We start from the raw sequence: 23,299 nt of genomic DNA, 5'->3' as shown, positions 1-23,299 counted from the left end.
AGAGCAGTGGTAAGACTCCGGACTACTGTGCCGGAGTACCAGGGTTCGAACCCGACCTCTGCGGCTGCGTTTCGATGGAGGCGAAACGAAGGGGCGTCCGTGTGCTGTACGATGTCAGCGCACGTTAAAGCCTCAGGTGATCGAACTTACTCCGTAGCCCTCCACTATGGCTCCTCTTTCGCTCTTTCCACTTTCACTCCCATCTCCATCTCTTCCCTTACGGCGCAATTTTGGTGTTCACAGGAAACACGTGAGACCGTTGCCGCGCCTATCCCTTCCTATAAATAAATCAAAGAAAGCAAAACGAAAAACGGCCATCATAAAAGGAAGGAGGAACAAAGGAAACTATACGTATCACTGAAAGAAAAGAACGTAGTAGCATATAACAAACTGACGGAAAAGTTTGTCGGGCAAGGTCTGTAAATGTGTCCGCACATTACCAATAGGGAGATGCTCGGGGAGTTGATGCTCGACTTTGAAGCCTCATTAACAGCTCTGCAGAGACGGCCAGGATGCGATAAGTGCTGATTGCTGTGTGCCCGGGCCGCGACATGGTCCGTGTGGCGCGCGCGTCTGTGCAAGCAAAACCACAGCCAAACACACACACACACACACACACACACACACACACACACACACACACACACACACACACACACACACACACACACACACACACACACACACACACACACACACACACACACACACACACACACACACACACACACACACACACACACACACACACACTCAGTTTGCGGAACGCGTAGTTCACCGTTCGCAGGCCGCAGCGACGAAGCCGAGGCGGCTAAAAGCCGGCAGCGAGAAGCGGTAGCCGCGTCGAACCTACCGCCAGACAGGCGAGGAGGAGGAGGAGGATGGTGCGGTCGTTGCGGCCGTTAAGCCTGAGAGGCGGCGCCATGGTGATTACGACTCGGCGTTCGAGAAGTCCATCTCAGTGCCGTCTGGAGCCTTTCGCACCTTATTATGTGGCGCTGGTGCGCTCGAAGATGCACAGCGCTCTCTGCGCCGCGAAGGTGATATTTGCTATCATCCGCCCAAGGCGCTTTCGTAGCGGGGCCCGCCCTCAGGCGTTGCGGCCTTGCGGAGCCAAGCGTCTTGCCACGGTAACACCACACAAGGTGACCTCCATACTCGGGAGGACGGGGGCGGAACCAAGGAGTGCAAGAGGCGCGAAGCGTTTAGCATATCATCCAGCTTTGCCGACTTCACATGTGGAGCGGGCGTTGTGTACAGCTTGTCGCCGTGCGAGTGCTGGCCCGCCACGAGTCGCTACTCCAAGACTCGGGGCTCAGAGCCGGGTACGTCCGAGGAGGTCTCAGAGTCGCTCTGAGAGGTTGACACCTCCGTCACAGGCTCGCTATCGAGGGACAGCTCCGGGATCACCCCGTCGGAGAGGGCCTCAGACGTGGTCGTCAAGGCCTCGTCATCGTTCCTCCCTGCGTCCTTGCTGAGCTCCTGGGGGCCACCGAACAGCTACAGGTTTTCGGTCTTTTCGGGTTGCACGCCAGGCTCTGAGGATGTCTTGGCAGCTGCTGCATAAGAGCACGGCAGAACACAATCCACCATTGGGTGTTCGCTGCAACATCACTTGCACGCGGAGCGGCAACTCGCAGTATCGTGGCCATAAGCCCTGCAAGGGCAGCAGCGCACTGCCGATCAACCAGCGCCAAAGTGGCCCTCCACGCCGCACCTAGAACACAGGCGTTTCATCTTTCGATAATCCGGCATCACGCGGGTCCCAGTCACAATCAGGAATTTTGGGGGGCCGGGGGGCGCCATTTCGAACCTGCCCAGCTGCGTCCCGTTCCGGACGTGGCTCTTAAACTCTACTTCTGAGACTAATCTGACCTTTCCAGATGGGGAAAGCGAAGCACCGGGAGCCTCACCGCTGGTTCACGGGGGATTGATTTATAGGAAGGGAAAGGCGTGGTAACTGTCCCACTTGTTTTCTGTGGGCACCTCAACCGCGCCGTAAGGCAAGAGAAGAAGGTGGGAGTGAAAGTGGAAAGAGAGAAAGAGAACCGTAGTGGAGGACTACGGAGTAATTTCGACCACCTGGGGATCTTTAATGCGCGCTGACATCGCACAGCACACGGACGCCTCTTCGTTTCGGCTCCATCGAAACGCAGCAGCCGAGGTCGGGTTCAAACCCGGGTACTCTGGCACAGTAATCGGCCGTCTTACCACTGCACCACCGCGGCGGGGCGGTGCACGGGGGAAGACGGTAAACCGTCACATAAACCACCGCAGCTCCCATCTGCTTCTGCAGCACTTCTTTTCCATGTAGACGCAGGAAACCTTTCGGCACCATCTTGGTCGCTTGCGCCATGGAGGACACGGCGGCCAGAAAACGAAGACCTCCGAGGTGCTGCTGGCACTGCAGCCCCCTACTCCGACAACCTCCTCGATAGTGTCGATGAGGCTGTCCGCCAGAACAGGTTCCGGCACTGAGAATGTGAAGCACTGCGCCTGGGAAGGGCGCAACGGCGGGGCGGCTCGTTCCATGACTCGTTCCAGGGCCTGGGCAGCCGCGACAGAAACGCAGAGCCGGACAGCAGGTGGAGCCTCTGGGGGGCGGTAGGCAGGGTCCGGGGTCCGCCTGGCAGGGTGGCGGTTGAAAATCGCCGTTCTACTTCTTCATCTTTATCATCATCACCATCATCAGCCTGATTATACCCACTGCAGGGCGAAGGCCTCTCCCATATTTCTCCACTTACCCGGTTCTGTGCTAGCTGCATCCGCTTGACCCCTGCGAACTTCTTAATCTCATCCGCCCACCTAACTTTCTGCCGCCCCCTGCTACGCTTTCCTTCCCTTGGAATCCAGTTTGTTACCCTCAGCGCCCATCGGTTATCCTCTCTTCGCACTACATGTCCTGCATATGTCCATTTCTTCTTCTTAATTTCTACTAGAATGTCGGTTACGAGTTATTTCTCTGACCCACTATGCACGCTTTCTATCTCTTAATGTTACCCCTACCATTTTTCGTTCCATAGCCCTCTGGGTTGTCCTCAACTTAAGTAGAACTCTCTTGGTTAGCCTCCACGTTTCAGCCCCATAGGTGAGTACAGGTAAGATGCAACTGTTATATACTTTCCTCTTGAGCGATACCGGTAAGCTGCTAGTCATAATCTGCGAGTGCTTGCCAAATGCGCTCCATCCCAATCGTATTCTTCTTATTTCCTTTTCGTGGTCCGGATCTGCGGTTACTACCTGTCCTAAGTAGACATATTCGCCTACTACTTCCAGTATTTCGCTACCTAATGTAAACTGCTGTTCCTTCCCGAGGCTGTTGAACATTACCTTAGTCTTCTGCATATTGATTTTCAAGCCTACCTTTCTACTTTTCCTGTCTAGGTCATCAATCATTATTTGCAGTTCATCCCCCGAGTTGCTTAGCAAGGCAATGTCATCAGCAAATCGCAGATTACTGAGGTATTCTCCATCTACCCTTATCCCTAACTGCTCCATTCCAAGTCTCTGAATACTTCCTCTAAACAAGCTGTGAATAGTACTGGGGAGATTGTGTCTCCTTGCCTAACACCTTTCTTTATGGGAATTTTGTTACTTTCTTCATGCAGAACTATGGTTGCTGTGCAGCCGCTATATATATCTTCCAGCACTTTCACGTATGGCTCGTCTACCCCCTGATTTCGCAATGCCTGCATCACCGCCGAGGTTTCCACTGAGTCAAATGCTTTTTCGTAATCAATGAATGCTCTGTGTAAGGGCTGGTTATATTCCGAGCATTTTTCTATCACCTGATTGATGGTATGGATTTGATCGATAGTAGAGTACCGTTTCCGAAACCCTGCTTGATCCTTTGCTTGATTGCAGTCTAAGGTTGTCCTGATTCTATTAGCGATTACCTTAGTAAATACCTTATACGTAACAGACAGTAAGCTGATTGGTCTGTAATTTTTAAGGTCCTTAGAGTCCCCTTTCTTGTGAATGAGGATAAAGATTGCATTCTTCCATGGTTCCGGTACCGTCGATGACGCCAGGCACTGCGTATACAGGGTGGCCAGGTTTTCTAACACGATATCCCACCCGTCCTTCAGCAAATCTGTAGTTATCTGATCCTCTCCAGCTGATTTCCCCCTTTTCATAGTTTCTAGTGCTTTCTTGACCTCGTCCTTCGTCACTGGTGGAACGTGTGACTGTTTTTCCCTACCGCGAATCTCATTACGGTCCTCACTACTTTGGCTACTGTAGAGATCTGTATAGAACTCCTCGGCTACTTTGACTACCTTTTCCATATTAGTGATGACGTTGCCCGCCTTGTCCCTTATCGCATACACCTGGTTTTTGCCTATGCCCAATTTCTTCGTTACCGCTTTAAGGCTTCCCCCGTTCTTTACAGCATGCTCAATTTTCTCCATGTTATACTTCCTAATATAGGCCACCTTGCGCTTATTGATTAGCTTTGATATCTCGGCCAATTCGATCTGGTCTGTTGGATTGGAAGCTTTCATACTCTGGCGTTTCTTAATCAAATCTTTCGTCTCCTTACACAGCTTACCGGTATCCTCTCTAACTATCCTACCGCCTACTTCTACCGCGCACTCAGTAATGATATCTCTGAAATTACTGTTCCTTGCCTCTGGGGTAATGTCGCCATCCTCAGAGCTGAAAACCTATTCTGTAGCGAGATCCTGAACTCTTCTGCCCTCCCCCTCACCGCTAATTCGTTGATGGGTTTCTTTCTTACTAATCTGTAGCGTTCCTTCCTCAGATTTCGGCTAATTCGGGACCTCACCATCGCCCCGCCGGGGTGGTGCAGTGGTAAGACGCCCGACTACTGTGCCGGAGTTCCCGGGTTCGAACCCGACCACGGCGGCTGCGTTTCGATGGAGGCGAAACGAAGTGGCGTCGTGTGCTGTGCGATGTCAGCGCACGTTAAAGATCCCCAGGTGGTCGAAATTACTCCGTAGCCCTCCACTACGGCTCCTCTTTCTCTCTTTCCACTTTCATTCCCACCTTCCTCCCTTCCCTTACGGCGCGGTTCGGGTGTCCACAGAGCAAGTGTGACAGTTACTGCGCCTTTCCCTTCCTGTGAACCAATTTAACATAACTTTAACCTCACCATCCTGTGGTCACTGCATCGCACTTTCCCGATTACCTCTACATCTTGCATAATGGCGGGGGTTGAACACATTATGAAGTCGATTTCATTTTTAGTCTCTCCGTTAGGACGTTTCCATGTCCATTTCCGGTTCTTCCGTTTGCTGAAGAAGGTATTCATGATTCGTAAGTTATTGCGCTCTGCAAACTCAACTAGTAACTCCCCCCTGCTATTCCTAGAACTAATGCCATAGTCACCTACTGCCTTGTCTCCTGCCTGTTTTTTCCTTACCTTGGCATTGAAATCGCCCATTAGTACAGTATACTGCGTCTTTACTTTTCGCATTGCCGATTCTACACCTTCATAGAAGCTTTCAACTGCCTGGTCATCATAACTAGATGTAGGTGCATAGGCCTGTACAACCTTCAGTTTATACCGCTTATTAAGCCTAATTACGATGCCTGCAACCCTCTTATTAATACTATAGAATTCATCTATATTACCCGCTATATACTTATTGACAAGGAAACCTAATCCTAGTTGTCGCCGCTCTGGTAAGCCTCGATAACACAGTACATGCCCATCTTTCAGTACAGTATATGCCTCATTCGGCCTCCTAACCTCACTAAGCCCTATGACATCCCATTTCATGCCCTCTAGTTCCTCTAACAGCTCTGCTAAGCTAGCTTCACTAGCTAGGGTTCTAACATTAAACGTTGCCAGGGTCAGTTTCCAATGACGGCCTGTCCAGCGGAGCCAGGCTTTCTTAGCACCCCCTGCGGCGTCACAGGTCTGACCGCCGCCGTGGTAAGTTGTTCCGCAGCCGCTGGTGACTGAGGGCCGGGGTTTTATGGAGCTTATCATAGGAGGTTGCGGCCAATTACTGCACCAGGGTGGCCAACTCCTGTTCTGGTGAGGGAGTGCGTTGCCGGAGGTGTTCACCGGCATGCAATTCTATCAACACGCGGATTTTTTTTTCTTTCATCCGGTGGAGAATTGCGCGGCACCGTGATTTGAGTACCTGTCCTCTTGCATGCGAGGCGGATGTTCTACCGCTACGCCACCGCTGCACCCAACGGTGCGGTACTTCAACAACGAGAATATGCCTTGCAGCTCAGTGGAACGCACTGCGCATGAAAGAGACGCGCGATTGAAGCTAGCGTACCTATTAATAACCGAAAGCTAAGCCGTTCACCGCTCGATGGAGCCGTTTGTTGCACCTTTCCTAACACATGCTTTCCTATCCAGCGTACAAAGATAGCACGGCTCAGCTAACGTATATAACCGTTGTTTTCGAGGCATTTCCAATAAAACTCGGGTTAAATTATGCCACAGAGCTGTCTTCAAGACTGTACTTTGAATTGTTAATAAAAATGCAGTGCCAACATAAGTACTAAAATGCACACAAGTGTTTTGGATCGCGTTTGTTGTGAATAACATGGTGCGTACATTCTTGCGTGCTGTAACCAGGTTGTGTGTTTGGTTAATGCGGTTTCCTTGGCTCGAGGTTTCGTCAGAGTTGTCGGCGGGTCGCTCGTATCCATGGATTACTCCAAGGAGGGGCTGGCATCTTTTCACGATATCACAGGTCATTACCGATTGGAACGGCACAAATTTCCACCACGTAACAAAACGTTGGATAAGGCACAGAAGACTGCTTTCATAAGAACCAAGTCGAGATCCTGTCCTAACCCTTATCTATTAGCATTGGCCAATAGGTGGGCCGCTATGGTCGCCGCCAGAACTAGAGGCCATCTAGAGCCGATCATCTGCATTTTGACGAAATAAATATTTTTCTATCCAAGTCCTATGTTACACCAAGGGTGCCGAAGATTTGGGCCACACATATCCTGAAAAATTACTGGGAAGATACTGATACCTATTGCGTAGTCGCTGTATAGTCACTGTACACTATGGCATAGCGGCAGTGATTCCCCAACAATGTGCTAATGCCCTCACCATCTGCGATTACAATATAGAATGAAGTGAGCAGGTGGTCATTCCTTTAGCTGCCACGCATGCCTACTGCGCCTATATGATCACAGATTTTATGGCTACCTTCCGCAACTACATAAAACAAACAATGGAGGCTACAGCAGCAAAATAATAAAAAATCATGACCATTCCGACACAGATGAATCCCTGCGTATATTTATTTTATAGGAAGGGAATGGCGCGGTAACTGCTTCACTTGTTTTCTGTGGACACCTCCACCGCGCCGTAAGGGAAGAGAGGAGGTGGGAGTGAAAGTGGGAAGAGAGAAAGAGGAGCCGTAGTGAAGGGCTACGGAGTAATTTCGACCACCTGGGAACCTTTAACGTGCGCTGACATCGCTGACTCCTGCGAAACTTGTGCATCTGCATCCGTGAAGGCAGCGCGATCCTGGAGACACCGATCATATCCAGGTACGCTCAATTTTCGGCCATTTAGAGCAAATCTGCTCATAACCACGTAGCGGATGAGCTAAGCATAACGGCTGCGGCTCCCCCGCTGCTGGTTGCGGAAACGCCTGCTGGCCACCCAATCAACATGGCTCAGCACGAACAACGCGGCTACCACCCCACGACTCTGTCGTGGTCGTCTGTCCCTATAAGCCAGCCAGAGGACGGCCAATCCACCATTTCGGCGGAACAAGCTGCCCTTTTTCAAGTCGTCGAGAACCGGCGACTTCGCCGGCAAAACGCACGAGGAGCGGCCAAGTCAAAGACTCCTCTGAACAATGCAGACACGGGAGACGCTCGCGCTCCGTCTTCGAAAACTCAACAAAATTCACCCCCACTCTCCAAGTGGACACCGAAACCAACCGTCAGAATGAATTCTGAAGACCACGTGATAGTGATCAAGCCATGTACTACGGTCGACCTCAAGACAGCGTTTCAACAGGGAGAGCTCGGCGCTGCCATTTCTCAATACATTGGTAGGCAGCACATGAACGCCATCACAATTTCTCCCAATTGGGAACAAAATATCATCGTCTGTGGCACGCAGAACGCCGAGGTAGTTCAGAAGCTGCTCACAGACTTCAAAGTTAACACCAGCAAAGGACCGCTCCCGCTTCACGGACACCTCAAGCTCACCGGTGATGTGTGTCGCGGAGTGATTACTGTGCACAACCTAGAAACCAGTGACTCTGAAACATAGTGTGCAGTGGCGTGGTGGAAAACTCAGGCGTTTGCGCAAGCTGGGGAACTACAACGTAGCTGTGCTCACTTTCGCGGGACGTAACGTTCCGCGGCCCGTACACTACAACGCAGAACTGACTCCCGTAAGGGGTTACAAGAAGACAGTTGCCAGCGTGCTACCGTTGTGGCACCCTGGGTCACCGGGCGGACAATTGTCCCACTCCATTGAATGAAAGATGCGGACTTTGTGGCCAAAACGTGGGGGCTGGTACTGAAGGGATGGCCCCCCACGAATGCAATCCAGTGTGTATAATCTGCGGGGGACCGCACCTCACCAGCTCCCGCGAATGCACGGGGAAATTCATCAGGCCTCAACAGCCAAGGCCCAAGACATCGGGCCCCCCCGCCAAACAGAAACGCCAACAGGAGACGCAAAACTGCGGCGGAACGCCACCAAATAGCAAGACAGCGGGATCAACTGGATCAACGCCACCACCCGGAGACGCACAGTTCCTAGCTCTAAAGCCTCCTCCTGGCGGCGCCGCCAGCAAACAATCCAAGGTAGGCAGCTGGGCAAGGGTCGCCTCCTCTTCTTCTTCTCCTCCACCCCTCACCAGTACCGCCGAGACGCAGGAAATTAAACGCGAGCTCGCCCTTTTGCGAGCTCAAAACAAAAAACTAGCCAGTGAGCTTAACTCGCTGAAAAATAAAATCACTACGCCACCCTCCTCTAGCGACCAGGAAGAAAACACAACAGACAGGGAGATTCCTAATAATATGGAGAGTCGCTTCGGAACCCTGGAGACTCGGGTCACCGCGATTGAAACGCAGTTGGCTGATCTTCCCAAAATTATCCATGACACAATCGCGCGTCAGCTGGACAATGTCATCACACAGGTGACACAAGCTGTTACTCACATTATCCAAAAATGGATACAGGAAAATCCTCGCGTTCTTAAACGCATGGGTGCAATGAGGGACGTTAACCGACCTTCAAAATTTAACAGTCATTCCCGATGAGTCTGACCTTTCTGAAGACTCCTGCATGTCTGCGCCGGGCACTAGCGGACTGGGAGGTCTTAACAGCGTAATCCCGCCCTCCGTATCCGAACATGGCCCCCAGCCCTAAGTCGAGAGCCAGAACAACTCAGCTGCTTACACTAACGCAGTGGTAATGCAGAGGTCTCAAGAACAGCAAGAAGCGGGATGAACTCCGCCTCTACCTTGAGACCTCTGAATTCCTCGTTGCCGCGCCCAGGCAGCACACCAACATCGCACCAACCCCGGCCCAACGTCGACAAAAATTGGTACCAACATTGGCGTAACGCTGGTTTTTTGAGAAATTACTACATTTTTATATATTGGTCCGGCTTATATGCCAACATTGCACCTATCTTGGCACTGCCAATATAGGCTATCAGTTGGCCGTGCCCCTAGTGTCACGTATTGGCATGCCACTAGTATTCATTGGCACATTTTGCATTTGCAATAAACCGGCCGTGCCGCTAGTATCACATATTGGTATGTATTGGCATGCAACAAGTATTCATCGGCACACGTGGCACTGGCCCTGCCACTGTTAAGCCACCTTTAGTCATGCAGTTATTTAACCCTTGTCCTTACTGCTGCCATTTGCTTAACTGTCACTCTGACAATTGTGGCTTTCTTATGCAGTCATTTCCCAATACCACCTTGCATGTCATCTCCATAAGGAGCCATAAAAACCATGCAATTAAATGAGGCAAGCAAAATATTTTCCGAAAACATTTTATTGAGAGCTCATATACACGTACATGCCACAAGGACATCAGAGGGCCAAAATGCATTGCGGGAGGCATTCGGTACAAGGCTAATATGGGAGAGGCTAGTAGGTGTAATTGGAAACAGGGCACTAAACAACACATGACCAGGTAGTGCAGGTAGAGGCGATGAGGTGCAGTGTGCATTGCTCATGATGGAAGGGGCTGGACATGTTGAGCAGGGTTGAGGCACTATAGCCTTCGTAGTGCAAGAGGTGTTGCAGGAATAGGAGGCTGAGCATGGGTGCATTCCAGGGCAGTGTCCACCATGGATGGAAAATGGTAGTGGACTGTGTTGAGCATGATAGTTGACAGTGAAGGGTCAATGGATAAAGTGATGAGGTTGAGGGGGCGGGGGAAGCGCATGGCCCAGGTAGTAAGCTGGGCACCCCGCAGGAAACAACCATTCAGGAACAGTTTGTTGAGGAGATTGGCCCGTGGGTGTTACAAATGACATCTGCACAGAAGACAAGCGTATATCACCATAAGATCTAAACTCACCTTCTCAACACTTATTCAAACACATTTGAAGTCTGGGTGCTCTATACGATTGAGCACAAAATACAGAACCCCGCTATAGTAAAACCTGATATAGTAAAGTGAAACTGAAGTCCCAGTTCATCTTCCATAGGCAACTGTACATTTTCCCCCTTTATAGTGAAGATTTTTTTGGTAAAAAACGGTTAAAGTGCTTCTGGCCATGGCGACGACTCCCGCGCACTACCTAGAGTCGCGAGGCCAAGACTTTTTGTTTTTAAAAACAGAACAATAACCCCGAGTGTTCGTTTAGGCGGCTTTACTACTAGCCGTAGCAGCAGTCAAAAGAAGCCTACATTACAGAAGCCTTGGAGCCGTGAGGGAAAGCGCGCAGCGCGAAGAAGAAAAAAGTAAAGCTGTCTACAAACATAGCAAGGAGGCGGCGTGTTCCATTCAGAAAGTAAAGGAGTAAAAGTGCAGCACGAAATAGGGAAGAGAAAAAAATGGGTCAACATTCACTGCAATCTGCAGTACAAATCATGAGGCAGTGGCGGCAGAAAGTGGAGGTGCAGCGAGTAAGGTCTTACAGCACTTGAGTGCCATGGGAATTTATCACTTATTGCCTTTTAAAAGACAGAAAGAGCAAAAAGAGACGCAATGTTCATGCAAGGCTTTAGTTTTCACATGAAATCGAACTTGGTTGCATTCGTAATCACGTCTTCATGCTTCTGAGCTACTTCCACAAGATGTAGAGAAATTTTATAAAGAAAAAAATCACACAGAGATGATAAAAGCGAGATGGAAGGTATTTAGATTTTTTTTTCATTAAGCAACAAGACGTGATAAGTAAGTGCCTATTTACCTACTAGACAGCACTTTCAGGACCATGTCATCCCAGACCACTGATACAGTAAAGACCACAATATAGTAAATATTTTCGCTGACCTCAGTGGCTTTACTATAAAGGGGTTCTACTGTATATATTGAAGGCCTATTGCACACATTCTTCTTTTAGAACACTTTGCAACAGGTTTCTGGGCCTGCAAGGGCATGCAGCATCTTATGACGTAGAGATAATAAACATATATGCAAAATAATATCCATTCCAGATACAAAAAAAAGATATTTGAAAGAAAAAATCTGCTTCCGGCAAACCGATCACTTCAGGTGGATGCTTAGTGTTCATATAGAATTACAGTTTCTGAAAATATGACGGTTCAGGCTCCGAACGTTCAATTTTTAAAACTTCTTAAACATTCCTGCAATAGACAATATGGATTACTAAGCATGCAAAACTGGATATTAAAGAACACATTAAAGAATATTTTTCTGGAGTACACCAGTTACAGGCACGCATAGATTACTGCGGCCAGAATGAAGAAATAATTGCCCTGACAGAATCAATCCAAAATAACAGCTTGAGGGGCAAGTTGGTGCATCATCGTATTCAGATATGTGGCGCAAATAAACACAAACGTGTGCTGTGTATCTTCTCCTGTGTTTGTGTTTATTTGCGCCACATATCTGAATACGAATCAATCCAGCTATCTTCAATCAGCTAACTGAGAGAGATGTGTACATCGCAGATATTCTCTAGGCTGCGCACGCATATAATATTCTCAATTTAACTGTACCATTTGAAGTTCCAGCTTTTTAGTTTTCACAGCTTTATTGCTTGCTGCATTCTACTATAAACAATTGCCTTACTTGTAATGTACCAAGGAATAGTTTTCATACAGTGCTCATTATAAATTAAAGACACCACAACAACATGTACACAAACAAGAAAAGAAGAACGGGACAGAGCGCCATTCACAACTGATTCATTGTGCAGAATAAAGTACATATATATCTCACTGCCGGCATATGCGCAAGGAACCCATTCAGCGTCATGTAGTTTAAGATAAGATATTTGCAAGAAGCCCATGCCTCATACCATAGCCTCTTTCTCTGAGAAATCATTTCTTGAACATAGCTTATCTTAAACTACAAGATGCTGAATGTGATGTAGCTGAATGTGTTCCTTGCGCATGTGCCGGCAGTGAGATATATATGTACTTTGTTCTGCACAATAAATCAGTTGTGAGTGGAACTCTGTCCCGTTCTTTTCTTGTGTGCGTGCATTGTTTTGGCGCCTTCAGTTTATAATAAATAAACACGAACAAGCTCAACAAGAAGTTCTAGTAATCATACAGTGCATGCTTGTTCAGCTAAAATTATTACAGTCAGCCTGCAATGAGCAATTGAGCAAGTACTAGAAATTTACTTTGCATAGGTAGGAAAATGTTATGCTTGATCTGAGTACAATGATATCGTACTTCCTTATCAGCTCGCAGCCTACCAGGTATGCAGTTTCCCTCATCACAGCTAATCATATGGCCATACCATCGGCAACCTTCCACGTGCAAGATTATATGCAGTTAGGCATACATGGGTGATTTTATGTACAGGTACCAGGTGTGGTGCTCGGGCATTTGATTTCTTCAAACCAATTCATAGTAGTTGTTGGTATAGAGAATAGTAATCTGCCTGAATATCTGAGGCCAAATATTATTTCATTGCTTAGGCACACCTTGAAATACAATGCATGATGTGACTATGGGATCATAAAAAAAACGATACATCTAGCATGACAGTGATTTTTCACTTTCACCCTATCACAAGTTCCTTGAAAAACCAGTTTATTCCTGAGCTGAAAAGTTGTTTCGCACACATTTTATATTTCAGTATCTATAAAATGTTGATATTTTGCGAATATATTTCAAAATCAAAATGTCTTAACAGCCTCACAAATTATTTTTTTTTCAAAAATGGACAATATTTTATACCCAAATTAAAAATAAGATTGTGTCTGGAGAAATAGTATTGTTTGCAGAACAAAACAGCACATACGAAAGAAAGCACTAATATCGCTCAAATTTAATGTGCAATACACGAACTGAGAGTTCACCTAAAATTACAAGTACAATAGCCTTGTGTACATGGACTCGACAGCACCGGGTTGAATCAGCATTGAGTAAGCAAGGTCATCATTCTCGACACGGCTGATGTCTACATGAACTCGCTTTCTAGTGAGTAAGTATCGTAGCAGAGCGTAGCATCGAGATTCGAAGTTATTGTGCAAGTTCTTACTCGTATTTGATCCCATTGACTTTTACTATCGAGAGCTTCGATTATTTTTTATCGTTGATGAGCGCTAAAAAGCATTCATTTTGAGTGACGCTCGTCGCCGCTCCAGAGGCTTTTTCGTATCCCAGAGTTCCCCATAACTATACTCCCTGACTGGACAGCGTCTACGTGCATAACTAGACTCCCTGACTGGACAGCGTCTACATGCCTTTAGATAAGCGGGTCAAGCGAATTAACCTACCCCCTGAAATCGAGTTAACGGGACCCGCTCCGCCGCCTATTTTACTCGACCCGACTGTGTATACATGAACACCACAACTGATTTTTCAGTCGACAAACGTACTCGACGCAATTCTGCCGAGTTCATGTATACAGGGGTGGAACGCACGTGTAGCAAGTAACAATGCTGCTAAGAATCCAATCTGCTTTCTTCTGGCTCATCCAGTTTTCTAAACAATATCTTGTCTGACAAAGGAGGATATTTGGAGTTAAGCAGCTAAGCAACACAACATCCATATGCTTGCTCTAACGCATGACTCCTCAGTGCACTTACAGTTGCAATTTGCTTGGTCATGTGGCAGTTCACTAAACCGTCTGACTAGATATGACAATAAAAAAAAATATCGGGGGATCATTTCTACTTTTATTAAGACATGCAAAAGCTTTTTTGTTGTTGACATAGCATTCAGAGACTGCGGGAGTCTGGCAGTTTTATATGTCTTAATTCGTTTGGCAGTTGCAAGGGGATGTAGAAAAAGAAATATGAGTAAGGAACATAAGGGGTGACAACATCCCGAAATGAAACTAATGGACCAATGATGCACACTGCGTATCTTAAATGGCGTCACTGGTAACATCAAACACAGAAAATCGTCTTTGAGTATGAGAAATTTGAAGCCCAGGAGGTGAGTTGGTTGTGAGCAGGTAGTTAGAAAAGGGCAGTCCCCCTGAGAGGTAGGCGGCAAGATCACTGTCACCCATTAAGGGGAAAGCCCTGGCAAGCATGCAGGCAAAGGTGCATATATATATATAAGAGCAATAAATGCACAAGGAATGCACGCCTGAATGAGCAGCTGCACTAATAGTTTCCTTTTGTCTCTCAGCCCACCCCTCCTGCACTGTAAGCAAGTCTGCTCTGTTTTCCAAACACAGAAGCATATGAAAAAACAAACAGAATGTTCTCTAAAATTTACAAAATTTGAACGAGTATTGCATGATGATCTTTCTGCAAATGTCTTGCTCTAGGGTTACAGAATAAATTCATTGCAGCTGCGAATAAAACGAGTTGGGAGCTAATGGCGAATCTTAATGGCTTGGGGAGAAAATTATTTAAAATTGTCACTTTGAGCAAAGTAAATAGCCTGGTTTAGATCAAAGTAATATTACATCTACATGGCTGAAGCCAGTGCAGGCAACCAGAAATGTACAAGCAGTCGGTAACTGCATGTCTGTATGAGCAAATACATACAGTGCAGGCAGCAGTAATGAAGGGAGAGTGGAAGGCAAATAACCTGAGCAATACTGAATGGCTTTCTTCTCTGCAACCTCAGTACAGGCTTCCTGCGAATTCTTGTAATGCAAGCATAATAAAGTATACTAAATATTCCATCACATAAAGCACCTGTACTCCCGTGTTACGCAAATGACAACTACTTCGTAAGTTCACAAGCTATGTCTGTTATTGTGCTATTACACCACAGGTGCACTCAATCATGCCTCAAATTGAAATAGTGACATACTGTTGAAATAAAGCAATGAAATATAGCACCAGCTATTAAAGCACTGCCAGGGACATGAAGAATATTATTTTCTGCATACTAGTGGGCAAGACTTTGAACAAGTAAGTCTTGAGCTAAAAAGCCAGAAAAAGTCATATAGCATGCAATCATATAGCAAAACGCCAGCAGAGCATTTAAAGCCATTATATAATTCAAAACAAAGGCAATGTGTCATACCTACCGAGGAAATGTTTCCTTTCATGGCAAGGCTCCCACAGTTGTTGACAGGTTTGCAGCACCAAAATGTTGACGATGTTGTGTGCCTCACATTCAGGCAGCACCCCTTTGATGGCAGATGATTGCTTGTGCAAAAGCAGTGCGATGATACAAGTGGAGTAGCTGGACTGCTGGCGTTATAGAGCAAAGAGCCCTAAATGCAAGGAAAGAAAGTCTCCATTAAATCTATGCCTCTAAATCATGAAAACAGCATACCACGGCTCTTCTCTGTTTAGTTTATCTATAATTTCAATTGAAAGCTGTCTCAAAAAATGGACTAATTGCAACTCTATGTTACACATGGTATAACATAGCTGTGCCAGGGCGGTGGGGCGATCAGTTAGCATAACGACCGGAAAATGCATACTGATGTTTCATGCAGTCTTGATGCTGCACCAAAGTGTCATGGTACGAAGAACAAAATTCAAAAGCAAGCACGGGCGCCAAACGTGTGCTACTCAACCGACGCGATGCTACAAACCCGAACCCGGCCTGGAACTGAAATTGCCTGAGCCCACCCAGCCACACTTAAGGCTCCGGCCCTGCTGGAGATGCTATAACAGACTAGTTGCAAAACCTACAAGTCGGCTTCCCTGTGAGGCAGGAATTCGTGCACAGTGGCGACAGAACCTGATTCAGGGATAATAGGTGCAGTACATGCATCTACCACAGTCCACGCTGCTTGAGATGCAGTTCCCCACGCACAGGCCATTGTCAGAGAAAGGTTTTTGGGCATTCTTAACGCTGGAATAAAGGGGGGCGCACTGTCACCCTAGGGGTGAAGAAAGAAAATTTAGAAAAGGGACACTAACCGGACAGGGTAATAGTGGGGCGACAATGCGCACGCGAATAATACTGTGACGAACGGGCAAGAGGTGCGGGAATTACCTTACCCTTCAGGCGATGTACTCAGTTGGGGAAGATTTCTCCAAAAGAGTGCGAGATATACGGAAGAAACTTTGGGACAGTGCGAAACCAAACCGCGACAGAAAAGAAAAGGTATCACTTTCCTACGACAAATTATACATTAACAAACGCGCATATATTTGGGACGAACAGAAGAACGACAAAGTGCCGATGCAAAAAAACGACGCAGAAAGCACAACAATCCGTCGAACAACCCGCCGAGCAGCACAATCAAAAGACTAACCTTGATGAACATAAACGCCCGCAGTGTTCTAAATAAAACCGAGGAATTGGAAAACCTACTAGTTGACTATAACCCAGATATAGTGGCCATCACGGAAACATGGTTATCACCTGCTGTATTCGATCATGAAATTGCCCCACCAAACTACGCAATCATTCGGAAAGACCGGCCTTCACGGGGTGGCGGTGTAGCGTTACTGATAAAAAAATGCCTTCCCTTTGTCCTTCTTCCCGATGTGGCGAACGCTGAAGCCGTTTTCTGTAAAATATTATGCGACGGGATGACCATTGTTACCGGTTGCGTTTATCGCAGTCCATCTTCTGACAGCACATGCCTTTCAGCCATTCAAGAGTACATGCAGCGTCATGTCCATCAATCCAGGGGTATTCTTGCGGGTGATTTTAACCTTGCCGACATTGACTGGGACACAATGCATCACGCATCAGAAGCTTCAGATGCGCTAATAGACGTGATGCTAAATTTTAACCTACATCAAGTGGTTTCTCATCCCACTCGCACTCAAGGTACAACGAAGAACATCCTCGACCTCATACTTCTCAGCAACCATTTTCAAATTAACCAAATAGAATTGGACATTCTCGAAGGTATATCTGACTACAGTATACCTATGTGCACATTCCCGCTCAGTGACTCCATTACTAGCCCTCCTACAGTTCAAAGTTTCATTAATTTTAATAAAGCAGATGACGTAAGCATACTAAACTATCTAGCTCATGAATTTCCATCCTTCCAAGAAAAAGCCACGTCGTACGAAAATACGGACCGAACGAGAGTCGCACATTGCACATTGCAGGCGGCGATAAACACCGCGGCCGCCTCCAGCTATGGAACGTCTGCTAGCGACAGCGCCGGTGGTGCATTGCCGTCTGCAACTGTGCGCGGTCAGTTTATCGTGCTGTGAACGGTCCCGCACGTCGTCAGACTTGCAGTACTGGCAAGAGAGTGTAGTGTGCCATGCAACATAATGTCGGGGCGTGATACTAGACGTTCACCAAAAATGAAAAGGGTTCAACGCTGCTGAACCGAATAAAATGTTGCGGTAAGTTGTGTTTACATGTGTTTCTATGGGTCGCCCTCGCAACTCGCACCCCTATACGTTTCGCGGTATTTTAAAAATACATCACCTCGTTAATGAGATTTCATACTTTCATGATCTGTTCTAGGATGCTCATGGTTGCTTTGTACCGAATAACGAGATCATATGTGCGCCGTGAAATTAGAAAATTGCTTTAAAATTCTTTGGATCCTTGTATTCCTATGGGCGCTAAGCCTAGTTTTCACCCCCAACCGGCCCATCCTGGCGACGGAAGCGCCAGCGCATCGCGCTTACGTCACAGATCGGTGTTGGTCTATAGCAAATACACACAGGCAACTTCTAATAAGAGCATGTTATAACACAATCTAAGTATTGTACGATTGTCATATAGTCCGTTAGTAGCACAGTAAGATGAAATTTCCCGACCATGTCAAGGAAGTTTAGTGGACGTTTAGGAGCCCATACAGCTCAGTATGATTACCTTGTTCACTGAATGAGTCACACTGAAGAACTGCCTTAGAACGAAGTAGCGTTGGTGACCTAATACATCCTATATTATTGATATTGCATATGCAGGCTTAAGCTTTATTCTTGTTTTGTTGAGAGTATTGTTTTATCAAGTGATATCAGACGCAGCCGAGCAGGGAAACATGTTGCGACGGCAGGAAACATCTCAAGCGATTTCATTCTCTGCTTAAGCGTAGTTTGCCTTAGCACTTCAGCCTCCTCGATCCACGCGGAGATCATCAGGGAACAATGGTGCTAAGGCAAGGCGGGATATTCCGTGCCTCATTGTAGCGTGCTAGGCTGCTGCTTCGTCGGCTGGTAGTCGCAGTTTGTATAAAAGCTGCTTCGGACGGCACTCTATGCACTGAATTTTTATGTGCTGCTTTTCATCGCTTTCGAGACATGTTTCAGTGCACAATGTGTACTTTGTCGCAGCGGGCCAGCTTGTGCGACTTCGGTACTCGGGCACCAACGCGCATTTGAATCCCACCCACAGACGGCGCTCTTTGCCAGGGATCGAAAATATCAGTTTGCGATAAACGCGGTTCGCCCCGCCGGGGTAGGGCAGTGCATGGTAAGACGCCCGACTACTGTGCCGGAGTTCCCGGGTTCGAACCCGACCACGGCGGCTGCGTTTCGATGGAGGTGAAACGAAGAGGCGCCCGTGTGCTGTGCGATGTCAGCGCATGTTAAAGAACCCCAGGTGGTCAAAATTTCCGGAGTCCTCCACTACGGCGTCTCTCATAGCCTGAGTTGCTTTGGGACGTTAAACCCCACAAACCAACCAACTTTGTAAACATAGCATATGTGAAAGGAAATTCAACGCACATTCCTGCCAAATGATCAATTTATTGCTTAGTTTTGAGTTCAATCATTTCAGGCCACCTTTCCTGTCTGGTAGTAATGCAAGGGCATGTAGCATTCATTAAACTCTTAAAAATATGTTGTTCTTCATTAATTATGTATACGTCCTCCAAAATCATCAAGCAGTAATAGTAACGCACATGTAGTGATGGTTGATAATAATTTCTTTCTATACTGAACTGCTCAGATTGCACTGTGTTTCAAGTTCAAACACACCGTGTCCTCTCAATGAGTGGTCGCAATGACCGAAAAAAAACACAGCATACTTTCCTTTGACTTTTCACATTCTGTGCTTACACATTAGCAGTTCACAAAAAAAAAAAACTGATTTCCAAAACAAGAAAAAATAATGTGAAATGTCAGCTGAAAATCTGGTTTAAGGTTGTTGCTAAAACACACAAGGATTGAATATCTGTTGAGTTCCTTTGTACTCATTAAGAAAACAATAAGACCAAACCAGAAACTCAAAACCCATTTTCGTAAGGGTTAAACGTTGCCAGGGTCAGTTTCCAATGGCAGCCTGTCCAGTAGAGCCAGAGGTTATTAGCCCCCACTTCCCCCCCCCCCCCATGCGAAAGGTTGAGGAAATTGTGAAAAATATCGAAATACATATTTATTTACGATCAATACAACGTCTCCCCCAACCTTCACCTAGCTAAATTGCAAATTCATGCTGTCGCTTCTTCGTTGTTCGATAAATTACTGCTAGCTATGGAGTACTTCGCTGATGAATTGGATTTTATGGCTTAATTTTACAAAAGGCGAAAGCGCTTCAATCTTGATGATTTTGTAGCACTTTCAGTGTTCAGTATATTTTAAGGAACTCGCAACGATAATTTACGTCAGGTAAATTAATTATGTTTTATTGGTATCAGTCGAAGCGCAGCCTCTCGTAGCAGAAAATAAATGCGCTCTGGACAGGTAATGCACTTCTGAGCCACCACATATGCGGGGCAGTCGTTGCACCAAATGAGCTGGCAAGGACTACTGGTGGGTAGTTACTAACCTACCCAGACTCGATGTATTTTTTTAAAGCACAGGTGTAGCACCTTTGGGTCTTGGGCACCATGAAAGAACAGCACACGAGAAAACAGCGAGCCTCAAAACAATAAAGTGACAAAGCAATATAAGGAAATTGCAGCGTAGCAAAATACCGACGCATCAAAACAGAAAAACATACAAGACAGAACAGCGAAAACATAACACACGAAAGAATAATAAGCAAACTACAAAACAGAGTAGCGCAGTACGGTTTAACTGATATGATAGCGGCATTTCGACTTTCTGGGAGCATATACCTCAACGGACTTTCAAACGCGTATTTCTATACCTTCCATATTTCGAACCACACTGCGTTATAACAAGAAACAAAAACAAGTCTCACCTATGATGTCGACTGACTACACTATGGAATGATATATTATATCCGTTGAATTACAAATAGAGTCATAAAATGAAATAAAATTGATTTAGCTATAGTTTAGTTCGGTTATTGTGAACTCGTCAACCCTGTTTATATACACCACCTGTATAGAGTGCATAGACGCAGCTATCCTATTATTTAAATATATGTTTCTAGACGGCTGCAAAATCGCCCTCTTCATCATAGTAAACCATACAGACGGGATATTGTTCTCTCGGAGACGCAACATAAATGTGGCATAGTTGATTTTCAATAATGCTTCTAAACGAGACGTCTCCGACAATGCTGAACGGCGTCCCGTCTTCGGCTACGAAATCCAGTAGACTGCTTCCGAATTCCTTTTTTTTTTCAGTTGTATGTAATGACGCCTTCACAAAGGTGTCTGTTTTTACTTCTGGAATGCCTCCAGGGGAGGCGGTGCGAAACGGAAATGCCTCGAATTTTTATCACATTACGGCTACGCTAAGGAAAAACGAAAGGCACTGTATATTCAGAATTCTCAGATTGCGTCACCTGTTCAGCCGGAAATAGTCACTTTGTACTGGCACCGCTCGTATGTTTCAAAGTTCCTAATTTTAGTGGCCATGACTAATGTTAAACGGGTGATGACACCAATTTTGGAATAGCAACCTTTTACCGCATCTTAGTCGTGGTGTGCCAAGCAACCAAAGCTTTAAAGTTCAGCTCCATTGGAGCTGCAGATATCGTGCGTGTGCTGATCTAGCAACCCGCGCAGTCGATGACAACATAGACCAAAGCACATTGTCTGCTGCATATTCTGTTCACGAGCAGCGTTAACCGTGACGCGGTCGTTCCGCGAAGTTGTGGCAAGCCGGTGGTGCAGACTGAACAGCAGTCATGTCGCTTAACCGCGTTTAATAATAATAATAATAATTGGTTCACAGGAAGGGAAAGGCGCAGTATCTGTCACACTTCTTTCTCTGGACACCTGAACCGCACCGTAAAAGAAATGATTGATTTATAGAAATGGAAAGTGCGCTAACTGTCTCGCTTTCTGTAGACACCTCTAATTTAAAACTGATTTATTCATTTATAGGAAGGGAAAGGCGCGGTAACTGTCTCGCTTGTTTTCTGTGGACACCTCTACCGCGCCGTAAGGGAAGGGAGGAAGGTGGGAGTGAAAGTGGAAAGAGAGAAAGAGGAGCCGTATTGGAGAGCTTTGGAGTAATTTCGACCACCTGGGAACCTAGGGATCTTTACCGCGCGCTGACATCGGATGGGGCTGGGACAGGTAGTCACCGCTGCTTGCGGCGGGGGCTTGCCTGCCACCGAATTTTTATCTGTTGTAGGCCGTCATTGCACCCGCCACCGCTTCGGTGGTGGACGGCGGCTGTTGTTGCGGCGCGCGTCTTTCTCTCCATCTTTCTTTTCTTTCTCTTCTATTTCCTCTTCTGTCTGCACGAGGCAGCGGAGGTGGCTCAGCTACAGAGCCAGTAGCAGGGCCATGCATTTTCTTTTCCTTCTTCCTACAGCCACAACAACAACAGCGCTGATATCGCACAGCACACGGACGCCTCTTCGTTTCGCCTCCATATCGAAGCGCAGCCGCCGAGGTCGAAATCGAACCTGGGCACTCCGGCACAATAGTCGGGCGTCTTACCATGCACTGCCCTACCCCGGCGGGGCGAACCGCGTTTATCGCAAACTGATATTTTCTATCCCTGGCAAAGAGCGCCGTCTGTGGGTGGGATTCAAATGCGCGTTGGTGCCCGAGTACCGAAGTCGCACAAGCTGACTCGCTGCGACAAAGTACACATTGTGCACTGAAACATGTCTCGAAAGGGATGAAAAGCAGCACATAAAAATTCAGTGCATAGAGTGCCGTCCGAAGCAGCTTTTATACAAACTGCGAGTACCACCCGACGAAGCAGCAGCCTATCACGCTACAATGAGGCAGGGAATATCCCGTCCCGCCTTAGCACCATTGTTCCCTGATGATCTCCGCGTGGATCGAGGAGGCTGAAGTGCTAAGGCAAACTATGCTTAAGCAGAGAATGAAATCGCTCGAGATGTTTCATGCCGTCGCAACATGTTTCCCTGCTCGGCTGCGTCTGATATCACTTGATACAACAATACTCACAACAAAACAAGAATAAAGCTTAAGCCTGCATATGCGATATCAATAATATAGGATGTATTAGGTCACCTACGCTACTTCGTTCTAAGGCAGTTCTTCAGTGTGACCCAATCAGTGAACAAGGTAATCATACTGAGCTGTATGGGTTCCTAAACGTCCACTAAACTTCCTTGACATGGTCGGGAAATTTCATCTTACTGTGCTACTAACGGACTATATGACTATCGTACAATACTTAGATTGTGTTATGACATGCTCTTGTTAGAAGTTTCCTGTGTGTATTTGCTATAGACCAACACCGATCTGTGACGTAAGCGCGATGCGGTGGCGCTTCCGTCGCCAGGATGGGCCGGTTGAGGGTGAAAAATAGGCTTAGCGCCCATTGGAATACAAGGATCCAAAGAATTTTAAAGCAATTTTCTAATTTCACAGCGCACATATGATCTTGTTATTCGGTACAAAGCAACCATGAGCATCCTAGAACAGATCATAAAAGTATGAAATCTCATTAACGAGGCGATGTATTTTTAAAATACCGCGAAACGTATAGGGGTCCGAGTTGGGAGGGCGACCCTTAGAAACACATG

Source organism: Amblyomma maculatum, chromosome 8, assembly GCF_055883805.1.
Source record: "Amblyomma maculatum isolate TAMU_Amacu chromosome 8, ASM5588380v1, whole genome shotgun sequence".
NCBI lineage: Eukaryota > Metazoa > Arthropoda > Arachnida > Ixodida > Ixodidae > Amblyomma > Amblyomma maculatum.
The sequence above is the reverse complement of the archived record's forward strand: the minus strand, read 5'-3'. Positions refer to the sequence as shown.